This window comes from Sciurus carolinensis, chromosome 11, assembly GCF_902686445.1.
Source record: "Sciurus carolinensis chromosome 11, mSciCar1.2, whole genome shotgun sequence".
NCBI lineage: Eukaryota > Metazoa > Chordata > Mammalia > Rodentia > Sciuridae > Sciurus > Sciurus carolinensis.
The window spans coordinates 70767164-70782299 of NC_062223.1; the positions used below are offsets into that span (position 1 = coordinate 70767164).

The 15136-nt window shown below is 38.1% G+C and overlaps 1 pseudogene; it reads right to left on the reverse strand.

The window, feature by feature from the left end:
• Positions 1-271: 271 nt before the first annotated feature.
• LOC124958362 (baculoviral IAP repeat-containing protein 5-like) lies at positions 272-1369 on the reverse strand (annotated as a pseudogene).
• Between the last annotated feature and the right edge of the window lie 13767 nt (positions 1370-15136).

A 15136-nucleotide genomic window follows, 5' to 3' on the forward strand; every position in this document is an offset into this window, starting at 1 on the left:
GGATATTGTCATACTTTTTTACTACTTATATCAGAATATTAAGGTAATAGGTTTTGAAACTGAGAGATGAGAAACACGATTATCTGATTGTATTTTATCCATTTTGAACTGCAGAAAAATTCCAATAAGACTATAAAAATATCAGATGGTAATACTCTTTCTTGGTTGCAAGACATTCTTTGGAAAATGTTGAAGAACATAGCTTAAGACTAGAGGATTTGTTACCATTATTTTATTAGTAATACACTGAGTATTCTTTCAGTGACTAGAATCTAATCAGTATATAAGTTTCTATTGTAAAGGAGTTTATCCCCGCTACCCCACACCGTACTGGGGGTTGTACCCAGGTGTAGTCTTACCACTGAGCTACATCCTAGCTCTATGTTTTTCATTTAAAAAAAATTAATTTATTCCATCACCTTGTAGGAAGAGTCATGTTGGAAAGACAGGTGATTATGAGCAGCCCAGTGACTAAAAGGTTATTGGAGGGCTGGGGGTATAGCTCAGTTGGTAGAGTGCTTGCCTTGCAAGCACAAGGCCCTGGGTTCAATCCCCAGCACCGCAAAAAAAAAAAAAAGGTTATTGGAAACACCAAGACCTTCAGCAGGCATTTGCCTTCCATCTACCACCCATCAGGTCTAGTCACAGGGACACTGCCCTCTTTCTCCCAGCTTTCACCTCCAAGTCCAGGGCCCAACAGAGCAAAGGTCACCTAAGAGGGAGAGAGGCCCAGTGGCTGTGATGGGCAGCACAGCAGCCAAGGTGGAGGAGGCACTGATGCCACTTCAGGAGAAAACAAAACTCAGTCTAAACTTCCAATTTCAAAATTTTGTCATTCTCCTTTCCTAAGGTACTGCTAGGAGTTCCACAGAAAGACAGTAGCACTGGGGTACATGCCTGGGATATGTCATGTCACCCTGGGACCAGGTGACCACAGCAAAGTTTCACTCTAAGGTAGCCAGCTGCTCCATAGCACACGGGACTTTCTCGGTAGTTCCTTGAAATTCTTTCTGTTTGCTGTTTCCTTTGCAATTTTGTTCTTGGTACTTTCTTTTTTCCAGTTTCAAAAATTCACTGAGGGTTAATTCTTCCAACTGCTTCTTAACAGAAAGGGACATACACCCAGACGGATACTTTTGATGTTCTTCTATGGGGCTGTCACTTCCAGCTCCTTGAAACAGAAGAAACACTGGGCCAATTTGTGCTCATTCTCAGAGGGGCAATGGATGAAGCCGGCCTCTGCCTTCCACTCCAGGTTGCAGGCGCAGCCCTCCAGGAAGGGCCTGTTCTTGAGCGTAGAGATACTGTGGTCCTTGAGATAGAGCTGCCAGGCAGGTGGCAATGCATGAGCCCTGACAGATCCCTTGATTCAAATCCCACGGGTAGTGGCACATCTTGGAGCATACCAGCAACGCTCCTTCTTTTTATTTTCTTCCTCCTCCTCTTTTTCTTCTTTTTATTTTTATTACTATTTTGCAGTACTTGGGATAGAACCCATGGGTGCTTTACCCCTGAGCTACATCTCCAGTCCTTTTGGGGGGACATGGTCTCACTAAATTGCCCAGTCTGACCTCCAATTTATAATCCTCCTGCCTCAGTCTTCTAGTCATTGAGATTACAGGTATGTGCCACCACACCAGGCTTTTTGTTTGTTGTGATGTTTTTGTTTGGGAACTGGGCATTGAGCATAGGGGCACTTTACCACTGAGCTACATTCTCAGTTCTTTTTATTTTTAATTTTGAAGACAGGGTCTTACTAAATTGCTGAAGGTCTCCCTAAATTGCTGAGCCTGGCCTCTAACTCACAGTCTTCCTTCTTCAGCCTTCCAAATCACTGGGATCATAGGCATACATCACACCTGGTCATCTTTGCCCTTTTAAATTTATTTTGAGACAGGACCTTATTAGGTGGTAGAAGCTGTCCTCAAACTTGTGATTCACCTGTCTCAGCCTCCTAAGTAGCTGGGATTGCATTTCATATTTTTGTAAGTAGGAATTTTGAAAGTATTTTGTAATATGGAGGTATGTTTCTTAAAAACTATTAGTAGTGTTTTATCTGCTACATATTTATGTTATTGAAAATTACTCCATTTTTCTTAAAGAATCTAGAGAAAATCTTAAATCGGAAGTTTGGTTCAATTCCTCCATTATATATTAATTTGGTTTTGCAGATCTTTTCCCCCTGAAGTTTTGTAGAAAAGTTTCAAGAATGATACTATGAACTCTCTTATCCATCCACTTAGATTTAACAATTAACATTTGTCACATTGTTCTGATTTTCCGTCTACATTTTTGTTTCCCTGCACCACTTGAAAGTAAAATATAAGCATCATGACATTTTACTCCTAAACATATCAGTCTGTGCTGCTCTTTAAGAAATGGAATGTATGACTCAAGGCATTTCAGGTGGTATTTGTACTTTCACTAGAATTTAAAATAAAAATTTAAGTTTTTAAAAACAATTTTAAGGAAGTTACTGTAGCATATAATGAGAAAATACAGGTGTTAGAGTTATCTAGGACTTTAATACTAAGAATACTAGAAGATCTATAGCATGAATTACTAAGTACTCAACACTATCCTAGACACATTACCTCTTCTAATCTTCAAAACAATCCTTCTACTTAGGTAGTTTTGTTGTTTCCACTGTGCAGACCAGTAAACTAATGTGTCTCATTGCAAAGTCTTTCCGCTTCCCAATGCACTATGTAAAACAAATATCAATAGTCTCTATCAATTAACCTAAATTCATTTTTGGAAAAAATGTGCCCCAATCACTCTGATTTGTAAAAAGAAAAAAAATGAAGTCTCCTTTTAATGAACCTTTTTCTCATTGTCATCTATTTCCTAAAATTAACTTCCTCTTTAAATCATCTTAATGAAGACATTCTCAGTTAAATGGGAAAATTGAAAAGGATCTACATGTCAGACATGACTGAATGCATTTAGTGATTTTATTTGTGACATCATTAGTACTCTATATAAAGGAAATGTAAAGATGTATTCCTTCCCTGAGGGTTAACAAATTTGAGAATTAATATACTAATGAATTACTCCATAGGAAGTGAAAAAGAGTTGTATGAATTAAAGCAAATATTGAACGAGTAGAGCTCTTCAAACAAGTCCAAATTAACCTAGGAATCAAATTCAACAGGAAATAAAATGCAACTATGATGCTAGAGAAAAACCTTACAGTTTTAAATGATCCAGGGGAAAGACAATGTACTCAGACTCTTTATATTCTCCTTCACTGCACATGAATTAGCAAGCAAGAACATCAACTCTCCTAACTCCCAACACTCATGTACAATACCCGTGTTATAGCTGTTCCTTCCAACCCAAGGCCTGCCTCCATAGCTTGGGCCTCCTGATCACTTCCCATGCCATTCATACTCTGTATGTTCCTTTCCCTTCCTCCCAGCCTCCCTACTCCCTAAGACTTCTTGAATACCTTCAGAATACAGGAGATCCCTGGAGGTCTTCAGGTCTGCAGACTGCAATACCTTCATGTTAGGATATAGAGAAAGGAAAGAAATGAAGGAAAAGGAGGGACTCAAATCAGACTGAGAGCTTCTGATAACAGAGGGTAGGAACTAGGAATTTCTATAACCAGTCCCCTGCCCAATTCAGATACCTGCAGGGCAGAGGCCTTGACAGACTGTAGGCCACGGGTTACAGTCTGGATTATATTTTCAACACAGGGCACTTGAGATAGCTTGCCACGATCATCAAAGACCAACTGTGATCGGAGAAAGGGATTTTGCCTTGGGGCCTGTAAAAGAAGCGTCAAGAAAGATTGTGGTGCTACATGTCAGATATATCTCCTACCCTCATCTGACCCTTGTTTACCTTCCCACCTCTGCCCAACACCTCACTTGCAGGATGTTGGCCACAAAAGAGGTTATTTCATCTTCTAAAATTGAAACAAGGCTCTGAGAAATCATGTAGTTGATCAGACGGGCCAACTTTCCTAGTTGCAGTAACCATGTCTCTGCTTGCTTCAGCTTCTGCTTCAGCTTCTGACACTGTACCCTCTGAATGTATATGGAGCCCTGGCCCGTCCTGTTGCAGATTTTCACGTACTCCTGCAGGTTCTGTTGCATACAGTATGTATCCTCATGAACCTGTCAGCATAGAGAGTGAAGACTAAGTGGACATAGAGGAATGGAGAGTAAGTAGTCATTCACTGGTCTATTCAAACAATCAGATCTAGAGCCCAGAACCAAGATATGTGTATGGAGGGCTCCTTTTAAGTAGAGATTAGCCCCAGAATTTGTTTGTTTTGATTTGTTTGCTTGTTTTGGCAGTACTGGGGACTGAACATAAGGCCTTGAACATCAAATGTAACTGAGTTACATTTTAAGCCTTAGCCCCAGAAATTTTTATGTGACCAGAGAAGACGCAAAATGCAGGACATGTTTTAGGAGGACACAATGTGCTAATGTGATAGGCCAGTCCTATGTATTGAAAGCCCTCAGGATTGAACTCAAATAGAAAATTTGTATATATAGAACTTCACTAATCATCAAGAATACAAGCAACAATAAATGTTGGCGAGGATGTGGGGTATAAGTTTCACTCATACATTGCTGGTAGAACGGCAAATTGGTGCAACCACCATGGAAAGCAATATGGAGATTCCTCAGAAAACTTGGAATGGAACCACCATATGACCTGTCATCCCACTCCTGGGTTTATACCCAAAGGACCTAAAATAAGCATACTACAGTGGCACTGTCACGTCAATGTTTATAGCAGCTCAATTCACAATAGCTAAACTATGAAAACGACCTAGATGCCCTTCAACAGATGAATGGATAAAGAAACTGTGGTATATATACAAAATGGAATATTACTCATCCTTAAAGAATGAAATTATGGCATTTGCTGGCAAGTGGATGGAACTATAGAATATTCTGCTAAGTGAAATAAGTCAATCCCAAAGAACCAAAGGCTGAATGTTTTCTCTGACATGCAGATGCTAATTCACAATAAGGGGTAGGGAAAGAATAGAGGTATTTTGGACTAGACAGAGGGGAGTGAAGGGAGAAGAGGGGGAATAGGGTTAGTAATAATAGTAGAATGAATCGGACATTATTACCCTATGTGCATATATGATTACATGACCCATGAAACTCTATACCATGTACAATCAGAAAAATGAGAAGTTGTATCCATTTATGTATGATGTGTCAAAATGCATTCTACTGTCAAGTATAACTAATTAGAACAATTGTTTTAAAAAAGAAACAACAACAAAAAAGAACTTCACAATACACAGAGCAGACAAAAAAATCAGCTGAGTAAAACTCAGTAATAATTCCAGAACATTGACTTAATCATTAGGTCTGGGTGATGTGGCCTGCTGAATGGTGTGATATTGCTTTATGTTCTAGTAGAAGCTATTTCTGGATACTAAGAGACTTTCTATTGAAGAAGGGGAAATGTGGGACAAAGGTTGGAGTCTCTTTGAAATTCTTCTCAGATCTAGGAGGGTTTTCAGCCTACGAAGGGTATTGATCATTGTCAAGTCCCGTTGAGGAATATAAAGGAGAGACAATAAAGCTATGCTTGGCCAGATGGACCCTTTGTCCCTGATGCTCTCCTTACTGCATAGAGCTTGTGATTAGAACTGATTGGTTCAATCCGTGGATTGTGTTTACACTATTCCTGAGCTCAAGTCTCAGCCTTCAGAGCTATAGTTAAGCCCTAAGCCAGGCACAAACATGTACTTAGATTTGGTAAAGTGTGACCTTCCATACTCTAACAGTACCCTTAACACCCAGTGCTTCCCACCACATAGCCCTTAGTCCAGAACACCATCATTATCTAGAAACTTGTGTGACTCATCCACTACACTGTGAGCTCCTTGAGGAAGGACCCTCTATCAAGCCTTATTTCATTTTTTTTATCGCTCAATATGGTACCCAGAATCAGGTAGGTCCACAGTAAATGTTTGTATAAAGAATATAATATCTCACATTGAAAGGGTCTACTAAGCATCAATTAGGACAAAATCATATAAGCAACAATAATTATTATTACAATACACAAACACAGTTGGTAGTCATATTTAAAACACCAGCACTAGGCATGATAACTTCTTTTTTTTTTTTTGTGGTGCTGGGGATTGAACCCAGGGCCTTGTGCTTGCAAGGCAAGCACTCTACCAACTGAGCTATCTCCTCAGCCCTGATAACTTCTAAGTTATGATTAAAACATTTTTAAACCTGAAAATGTAAACCTAGCCATAGTATCATTGAAGTTGGAGAATGAATAGAAGACAAATTTAGATATACAAAATCTCAGAAAATTTAACATCCAAAGATTCTTCCTGAAAAAAAAAAAGGAATAGTATATTTCAGACAAAAGAAAATGAATTCAAGAGGATAATATTGTCTTTAAGAAACTTTAATGGGCAAAGAAATTTGTGAAACATACTGTTAATTGTGTGTGAATACACTGTAAAACAAAGATGTTCTTAACAATGCATATCTGAAATTCTAGGAGATGACAATGTAAGAATAATAGGGGGCTGGGGTTGTGGCTCAGTGGTTGCATGCTCACCTAGCACGCATGAGGCCCTAGATGTGATCTTCAGCACCACATAAAAATAAAATAAAGGTATTGTGTCCATCTACAACTAATATATATATATATATATGTTTATATATATTATTCATATATAGTCATATAATATATTCATATATATGTATGTATATGAATAATAGGAAGCCAGAAAAAAGAGAGTAATAGGAAAAATGAAGAGAGAATGAGAGAAAAGAAAGAAAATTAGGAGAATACTAAGCTTCTTATGCTTGGGGAAAGTTATGAATACAAATTCACACTTGGCATTCATTCAGCTAATACTCACTGAGCACCTATTTTGGACATATCCTGCAATACACACTGAAGATGTTTCAGTGAATGAAATAGATAAAAATCCCTGCCCTCTGTGGGTATAATGAATAATGATCAAAACATAATGAATAATTTATATGTGTGTGGAAAGGTGGTAAGTGCCACAAAAAAGGAAGGGAAAGAGAGTTTGGGAGTGCTGGTGCCAATGGGGTTTTACAATTTTAAATAAGGTTATCAGAAAGGGTCTCCTTGAGAAGGTGCTATTAGAAAAAGACTTGAGGGCGATCCAAGATGGCGGCCTAGAGGGTGACTGCACCCCCAGTTGCTCCAGAACCCAGGAGTTAAGAAGGAGAGGCATTGAGAGACTCGGACTGAAATAGAGCCACAGGTGAGTCTGCCCACTGGGTAAAGCTCGGCCCGGGTGGCAGGCCCAGATAGAGGTGGCTTATCGGAGCCGGGCAGGGCAGCTAGAGTCTTCCCAACATAGCCTTCCACACTCCGGCAGTGGGCTCCTCCCACACGGCCAGCTGCACGGTGGAGGCCCACAGTGAGAGCCTTTCCGCACAGAGCCAGCTCCAAACCCTGGAACCAGTAGGGGGCTAGGGGCAGTTTTCTTTGGATGCACTGCATTATCAGATTCCTCCAAGATATCAGGCTACTGAAGGCTGGGAGATGATACACTGGAAATCTACCGGGACACTATAAGCCAATAGCGGAAAACTGCAATATCTCAGGGTCCCACTGACAGCTGACCAATATGAGAAAACAAGGGAAGAAAATGTCCCAAACAAACCTAGATACTACATCAATAAAACCCAATGACAGCACAACAGAAGAAATGTCAGAAAGAGAGTTCAGAATGTACGTAATTAAAACGATCAGGGAAGTTAATGAGGAGATGAAAGAGCAAATGCAGGCATTGAAGGAGGAGATGAAAGAGCAAATGCAGGCATTAAATGATCACACCAATCAACAGTTAAAAGACCAAATACGGGAAGCAAGAGATCATTTCAATAAAGAGTTAGAGATACTGAAAAAAAAACAAACTGAAATACTTGAAATGAAGGAAACAATAAACCAAGTTAAAAACTCCATAGAAAGCATAAGCAATAGGATAGAACACCTGGAAGACAGAACCCCAGACATTGAAGACAAATTATTTAATCTTGAAAACAAAGTTGGCCAAACAGAAAAGATGGTAAGAAATCATGAACAGAATCTACAAGAATTATGGGATATCATGAAAAGGCCAAATTTAAGAATTATTGGGATTGAGGAAGGCTTAGAGAAACAAACCAAAGGAATGAACAATCTATTCAATGAAATAATATCAGAAAATTTCCCAAATCTAAAGAATGAAATGGAAAACCAAGTACAAGAGGCTTATAGGACTCCAAATACACAAAATTACAACAGACCCACACCAAGGCACATTATTATGAAAATACCTAACATACAAAATAAAGACAGAATTTTAAAGGCCACGAGAGAAAAGAATCAAATTACATTCAGAGGGAAACCAATAAGAATATCAGCAGATTTTTCAATCCAGACCCTAAAAGCTAGAAGGGCCTGGAACAACATATACCAAGCCCTGAAAAAAAACGGATGCCAACCAAGAATCTTATACCCAGAAAAACTTACCTTCAAATTTGACGATGAAATAAGATCCTTCCATGATAAACAAAAGCTAAAGGAATTTACAAAAAGAAAGCCGGCATTACAGAACATTCTCAGCAAAATATTCCATGAGGAAGAGATGAAAAACAACGATGCAAATCAGCAACAGGAGGCGCTAGCTTAAAGGAATAGCCAAATAAAGGAGAAACCAAATCATGTCAAAAACAAATATGAGTCAATTGACTGGGAATACAAATCATATCACAATAATAACCCTGAATGTTAATGGCCTGAATTAATCAATCAAAAGACATAGACTGGCAGATTGGATTAAAAAGAAAAATCCAACAATATGCTGCCTACAAGAGACTCATCACATAGAAAGAGACACCCATGGACTAAAGGTGAAAGGATGGGGACAAACATACCATGCACACGGACACAGCAAAAAAGCTGGAGTATCCATCCTCATTTCAGATAATGTGGACTTCAAACCAAAACTAGTCAGAAGGGATAAAGAAGGACATTACATGCTGCTTAAGGGAAGCATAAATCAGCAAGACATAACAATCATAAATATCTATGCCCCGAACATTGGCTCATCCACATACATCAAACAAATCCTTCTCAATTCCAGAAATCAAATAGACCACAACACAATAATACTAGGCGATTTTAACACACCTCTCTCACTACTGGATAGATCGTCCAAACAAAAATTGAATAAAGAAACTATAGATCTCAACAACACAATCAACAATTTAGACTTAACGGACATATATAGAATATACCATCCAACAAAGAACGAATACACTTTCTTCTCAGCAGCACATGGATCCTTCTCTAAAATAGACCATATTTTATGCCACAAAGCTACTGTTAGCAAATACAAGAAGATAGAGATACTACCTTGTACTCTATCAGATCATAATGGATTGAAATTAGAAATAAATGACAGAATAAAAAACAGAAACTTCTCCAATACCTGGAGATTAAATAATACACTATTATATGATGAATGGATAACAGAAGACATCAGGAGGGAAATAAAAAAATTCTTAGAAGTAAACGAGAACAAAGACTCATCATATCAAAATCTCTGGGACACTATGAAAGCAGTACTTAGAGGAAGATTTATTTCATGGGGCGCATTCAAAAAAAGAAGTAGAAATCAACAAATAAATGACTTTACATTACAGCTCAAAGCGCTAGAAAAAGAAGAGCAGACCAATACCAAAAGTAGTAGAAGACAGGAAATAGTTAAAATCACAGCCGAAATCAACGAAATCGAAACAAAAGAAACAATTGGAAAAATTAACAAATTAAATAGTTGGTTCTTTGAAAAAATAAATAAAATTGATAAACCCTTAGCCACACTAACAAAGAGAAAGAGGGAGAAAACTCAAATTACTAAAATTCGGAATGAACAAGGAAACATCACAACAGACACGAGTGAAATACAAAACATAATTAGAAGCTATTTCGAAAATCTATACTCCAACAAAACAGAAAACCTCAAAGACATCAACAAATTTCTAGAGACATATGAATTACCTAAACTGAACGAGGAGGACATACACAACTTAAATAAACCAATTTCAAGAATGAAATAGAAGAGGTCATCAAAAGCCTACCAACAAAGAAAAGTCCAGGACCAGATGGGTTCTCAGTCGAGTTCTACAAAACCTTTAAAGAAGAGCTCATTCCAATACTCCTCAAACTATTCCATGAAATAGAAGAGGAGGGAACCCTCCCAAACTCGTTCTATGAAGCCAATATCACCCTGATACCTAAACCAGACAGAGACACATCGAGGAAAGAAAATTTCAGACCAATATCCTTAATGAACATCGACGCAAAAATTCTAAACAAAATTTTAGCAAATCGCATACAAATATATATTAAAAAGATAGTGCACCACGATCAAGTGGGTTTTATCCCAGGGATGCAAGGTTGGTTCAACATTCGGAAATCAATAAATGTCATTCACCATATCAACAGACTTAAAGTTAAGAATCACATGATTATTTCAATAGATGCAGAAAAAGCATTTGATAAAATACAGCATCCCTTCATGCTCAAAACACTAAAAAAAATTGGGGTAGTGGGAACATTCCTTAACATTGTAAAGGCCATCTACGCTAAGCCCATGGCTAATATCATTCTAAATGGTGAAAAACTGAAAGCGTTCCCCCTAAAAACTGGAACAAGGCAGGGATGCCCCCTTTCACCACTTCTATTCAACATCGTCCTTGAGACTCTAGCCAGAGCAATCAGACAAACCAAAGAAATTAAAGGGATACGAATAGGAAAAGAAGAACTCAAACTATCCCTGTTCACTGATGACATGATTATATATTTAAAGGAACCTGGAAATTCCACCAGAAAACCTTTAGAACTCATAAGTGAATTCAGTAAAGTAGCAGGTTACAAGATCAATGCTCATAAATCCAATGCATTTTTATACATAAGTGATGAATCTTCAGAAAGAGAAATTAGGAAAACTACCCCATTCACAATAGCATCGAAAAAAATAAAATACTTGGGAATCAATCTCACAAAAGAGGTGAAAGACCTCTACAATGAGAACTACAGAACACTAAAGAAAGAAATTAAAGAAAACCTTAGAAGATGGAAAGATCTCCCATGTTCCTGGATAGGCAGAATTAATATTGTCAAAATGGGTATACTACCTAAAGTGCTATACAGATTCAATGCAATTCCAATTAAAATCCCAATGATGTACCTTGCAGAAATAGAGCAAGCAATTATGAAATTCATCTGGAAGAATAAAAAACCTAGAATAGCTAAAGCAATCCTCAGTAGAAAGAGCGAAGCAGGGGGTATTGCAATACCAGATCTTCAACTCTACTACAAAGCAATAGTAACAAAAACGGCATGGTATTGGTACCAAAATAGACAGGTAGATCAATGGTACAGAATAGAGGACATGGACACAAACCCAAATAAATACAATTTTCTCATACTAGACAAAGGTTCCAACAATATGCAATGGAGAAAAGATAGCCTCTTCAACAAATGGTGCTGGGAAAACTGGAAAACCATATGCAATAGAATGAAATTAAACCCCTATCTCTCACCCTACACAAAACTCAACTCAAAATGGATCAAGGACCTCGGAATCAGACCAGAGACCCTGCATCTTATAGAAGAAAAAGTAGGTCCAAATCTTCAACTTGTTGGCTTAGAATCAGACTTCCTTAACAGAACTCCCATAGCACAAGAAATAAAAGCAAGAATCAACAACTGGGATAGATTCAAACTAAAAAGCTTTCTCTCAGCAAAGGAAACTATCAGCAATGTGAAGAAAGAGCCTACAGAGTGGGAGAATATCTTTGCCAATCATACTTCAGATAGCGCACTAATTTCCAGAATCTATAAAGAACTCAAAAAACTCTACACGAAGAATACAAATAATCCAATCAACAAATGGGCTAAGGAAATGAACAGACACTTCACAGAAGAAGATGTCCAAGTAATCACCAGATATATGAAAAAATGTTCAACATCCCTAGTAATAAGGGAAATGCAAATCAAAACTACCCTAAGATTTCATCTCACCCCAATTAGAATGGCGATTATCAAGAATACAAGCAACAATAGGTGTTGGCGAGGATGTGGTGAAAAAGGAACACTCATACATTGCTGGTGGGGTTGCAAATTAGTGCAGCCACTCTGGAAAGCAGTGTGGAGATTCCTCAGAAAGCTTGGAATGGAAACACCATTTGACCCACCTATCCCACTCCTTGGCCTATACCCAAAGGACTTAAAATCAGCATACTACAGAGATACAGCCACATCAATGTTCATTGCTGCTCAATTCACCATAGCCAGATTGTGGAACCAACCTAGATGCCCTTCAGTTGATGAATGGATAAAGAAACTGTGGCATATATATACAATGGAATATTACTCCGCCGTGAAGAATGATAAAATTATGGCATTTGTAGGAAATGGACGAAATTGGAGAATATCATGCTAAGTGAGATAAGCCAATCTCAAAAAACTAAAGGACGAATGATCTCGCTGATAAGCGGATGAGGACATATAATGGGGGGTGCGAGGAGTTAGCATTAGGTTTAGGGTTAGGTTTAGGGTTAAGGATAAGGAGAGTGGTAAGAATGAAGGAAAGAAGGACTGTATAGAGGGAAAAGAGGGGTGGGAGGGGTGGGGGGGAAGGAAAAAAAATAAACATCATTGCCCTATGTAAACGTATGATTACACAAATGGTATGCCTTGACTCTATGTACAAATAGAGAAACAACATGTATCCCATTTGTATACAATAAAAAAAAAAAAAGAAAAAGACTTGAAAGAGATTGTTATAAAAAATTGAGTGGAACAGCTGTACATATGCATTCAACTGCAGGAAACAGAAAACTAGAAAAACTGTGACTTAAGAAAGTAGAGTTTTCCTCACAAGCACAAGGCCCTGAGTTCGATCCCCAGTACTGCAAAAAAAAAAAAAAAAAGAAAGTAGAGTTTATTTTTTTAATGCAATAAGAAATCCAGAACTATGGGTGTTACTCAGTGGTAGAGCACTTGTCTAGCATGTGCAAAGGCCCAGGGTTCAGTCCCCATGATGGTCCAAAGAATAGAAAAGAAACCCATAGATTGACCCCAAAATATCAGTCAAATCATTGCTTTCCTTCTCCCTGATCCTAGGCTAGGACCAATCCTCAGGGAAAGTTGAGTCCCAGAATCTGCTCACTTATTATTGATCCATCTATTTGCATAGACTGCTATTGCTGGGTAGGACAACAGCTCTGATCTAATTACAGAGTCAAGGTCACACAGGGGATCTCATGAGAGAAGGCTGGAACTCTGGGGTGATCAGCTTGGAGAAAAGGTTTACAATAAACGAGAGCTTCTTACCAGCTTAAGAATAGATGTACATAGCTTCAAAAAGCGATGGAGTAGCCTCAGAGCCTTGTAGTTCTCCTTGGCGAGTGCCTTCTGCAGATCTAGAAGCTCATAGCACTGATCTGGCTCCTGGGGCAGCCAGGACACAGAGTGGAACTCCTGAAGAAGCCTGGAATCAAGGAATAAGCTAGTTAGAGATGAAATCCCAATTTTCCCTCCTTACACATTCTTTCCAACCCATCTCACCCTAAACTGAGCAAATGTTTACAAAGATTGTAATATTTCCAATAACCAACAGTGACGGTTCCTCTTGAGAGTTCTCTGGAAGAGTTCAAGTCTATAAAGTTTCTGACTGAGGGAATTACTTGGAAAGGCTCAGGGTGTGTAAAAACGTTTATACCTAGTGACATCTGCCAGGAGAGAGGGTCAGATAGGTTCTAACTCAGAAGGAGAGACAAAGGGGCTTCTTCCTTGGAATAGGGGAGTTGAAGGCTCTAAAAATCTACACTGACACATCAGTTTTAGGATCAAAAGTGATTACACTGCAACTTCTCTATATACTGACCACCCCTGAGGAAGCCCATTTCTGTTTCTCACTTCTCCACAGAGAATTCCATATCTCTGAAAATCCTTGAAAAATATGAAAGACCCTCAATAAGTAGACAGGATAATCATAACAGGTTCCTACTAAAAGGCATTTTACTTGGTACTTTTTATCCACAATTTCATTTAATTCTCATTATAGCTGTGTAAGCATAAATCTTTACCCCAGCTTGCAGATCAGGAAACTGAGGCTTAAAGAGTAAATTCCCTTGCTAGTATTCAGGTTCTAAATTCAGATCTGTCTACTCTCCAAAGCCCTTATGCTTTCAATTACATCAGGAGGATTGGGTAAGACTAAACAGAGGTTGCAAACTCATAACCAATGGGTCATATTCAGACAAAGTTTTTCAGTGTGCTCCACTCAGAGTTAGCCAGCATGGTGTTTTAGTTAAAATTTGAGCCAGACAGTTAAAATTAAGAAATTTCAATACAAAATGTGAATTTCTAGGAAATCCTGAAAAATAAGATGGCTAATCAAGCTGAAACTATATTCTCAAATGACAATTAGTTGAAACTGAGTAGTGACTGCCCTCTTCAGATGCAATCTCCAGATTCCGCTTCCCCCAAGACTCCCAATTTCTTCACCTAACCAAGGCATTCCTTTGATACCTCCTGCATAGGCCCCATAGCTTTTCCATTTTCCAACTCCTATCACAGAATATCCTTGTTAAAAGTTGAAGCATCATTAAGGGAAGGCAAGGAAGTACTGAAAATAAGGATAACCAACATTTTCCAAAAAGAAAAGGAACATAAATAATAGCATTGAAAGAGCAAATGGATGTTTGGATTCAAACATCTGAATTAGACCCCTAGACTTGATATTCAATAATTGTGTAATATCTGAGACAAGATGATATAGAACATGTAATTACATGGAGATATGTTCAGATTATATGTTACATATACACTATGTAACATGATTATGTTTGATCACATTTTATGTATGTAATAGAAAAAGACTAGAAGGATATGTAATAAAATCTTCATAGTGGTTATTTATGGGTACTGGGATTAGAACTTTATTTTTTCCTTCGTACTTTTTTGTTTTAAATTTTTCTACAATGAGCATGTTATTATTTTTGTCAAAATAATTTTTTAAAAATCCATCAAAGATGTGTTTTTGAGTCCTTACCTGTTAATATGGAGCAGCCCAGCTCCAAAGTGGGGT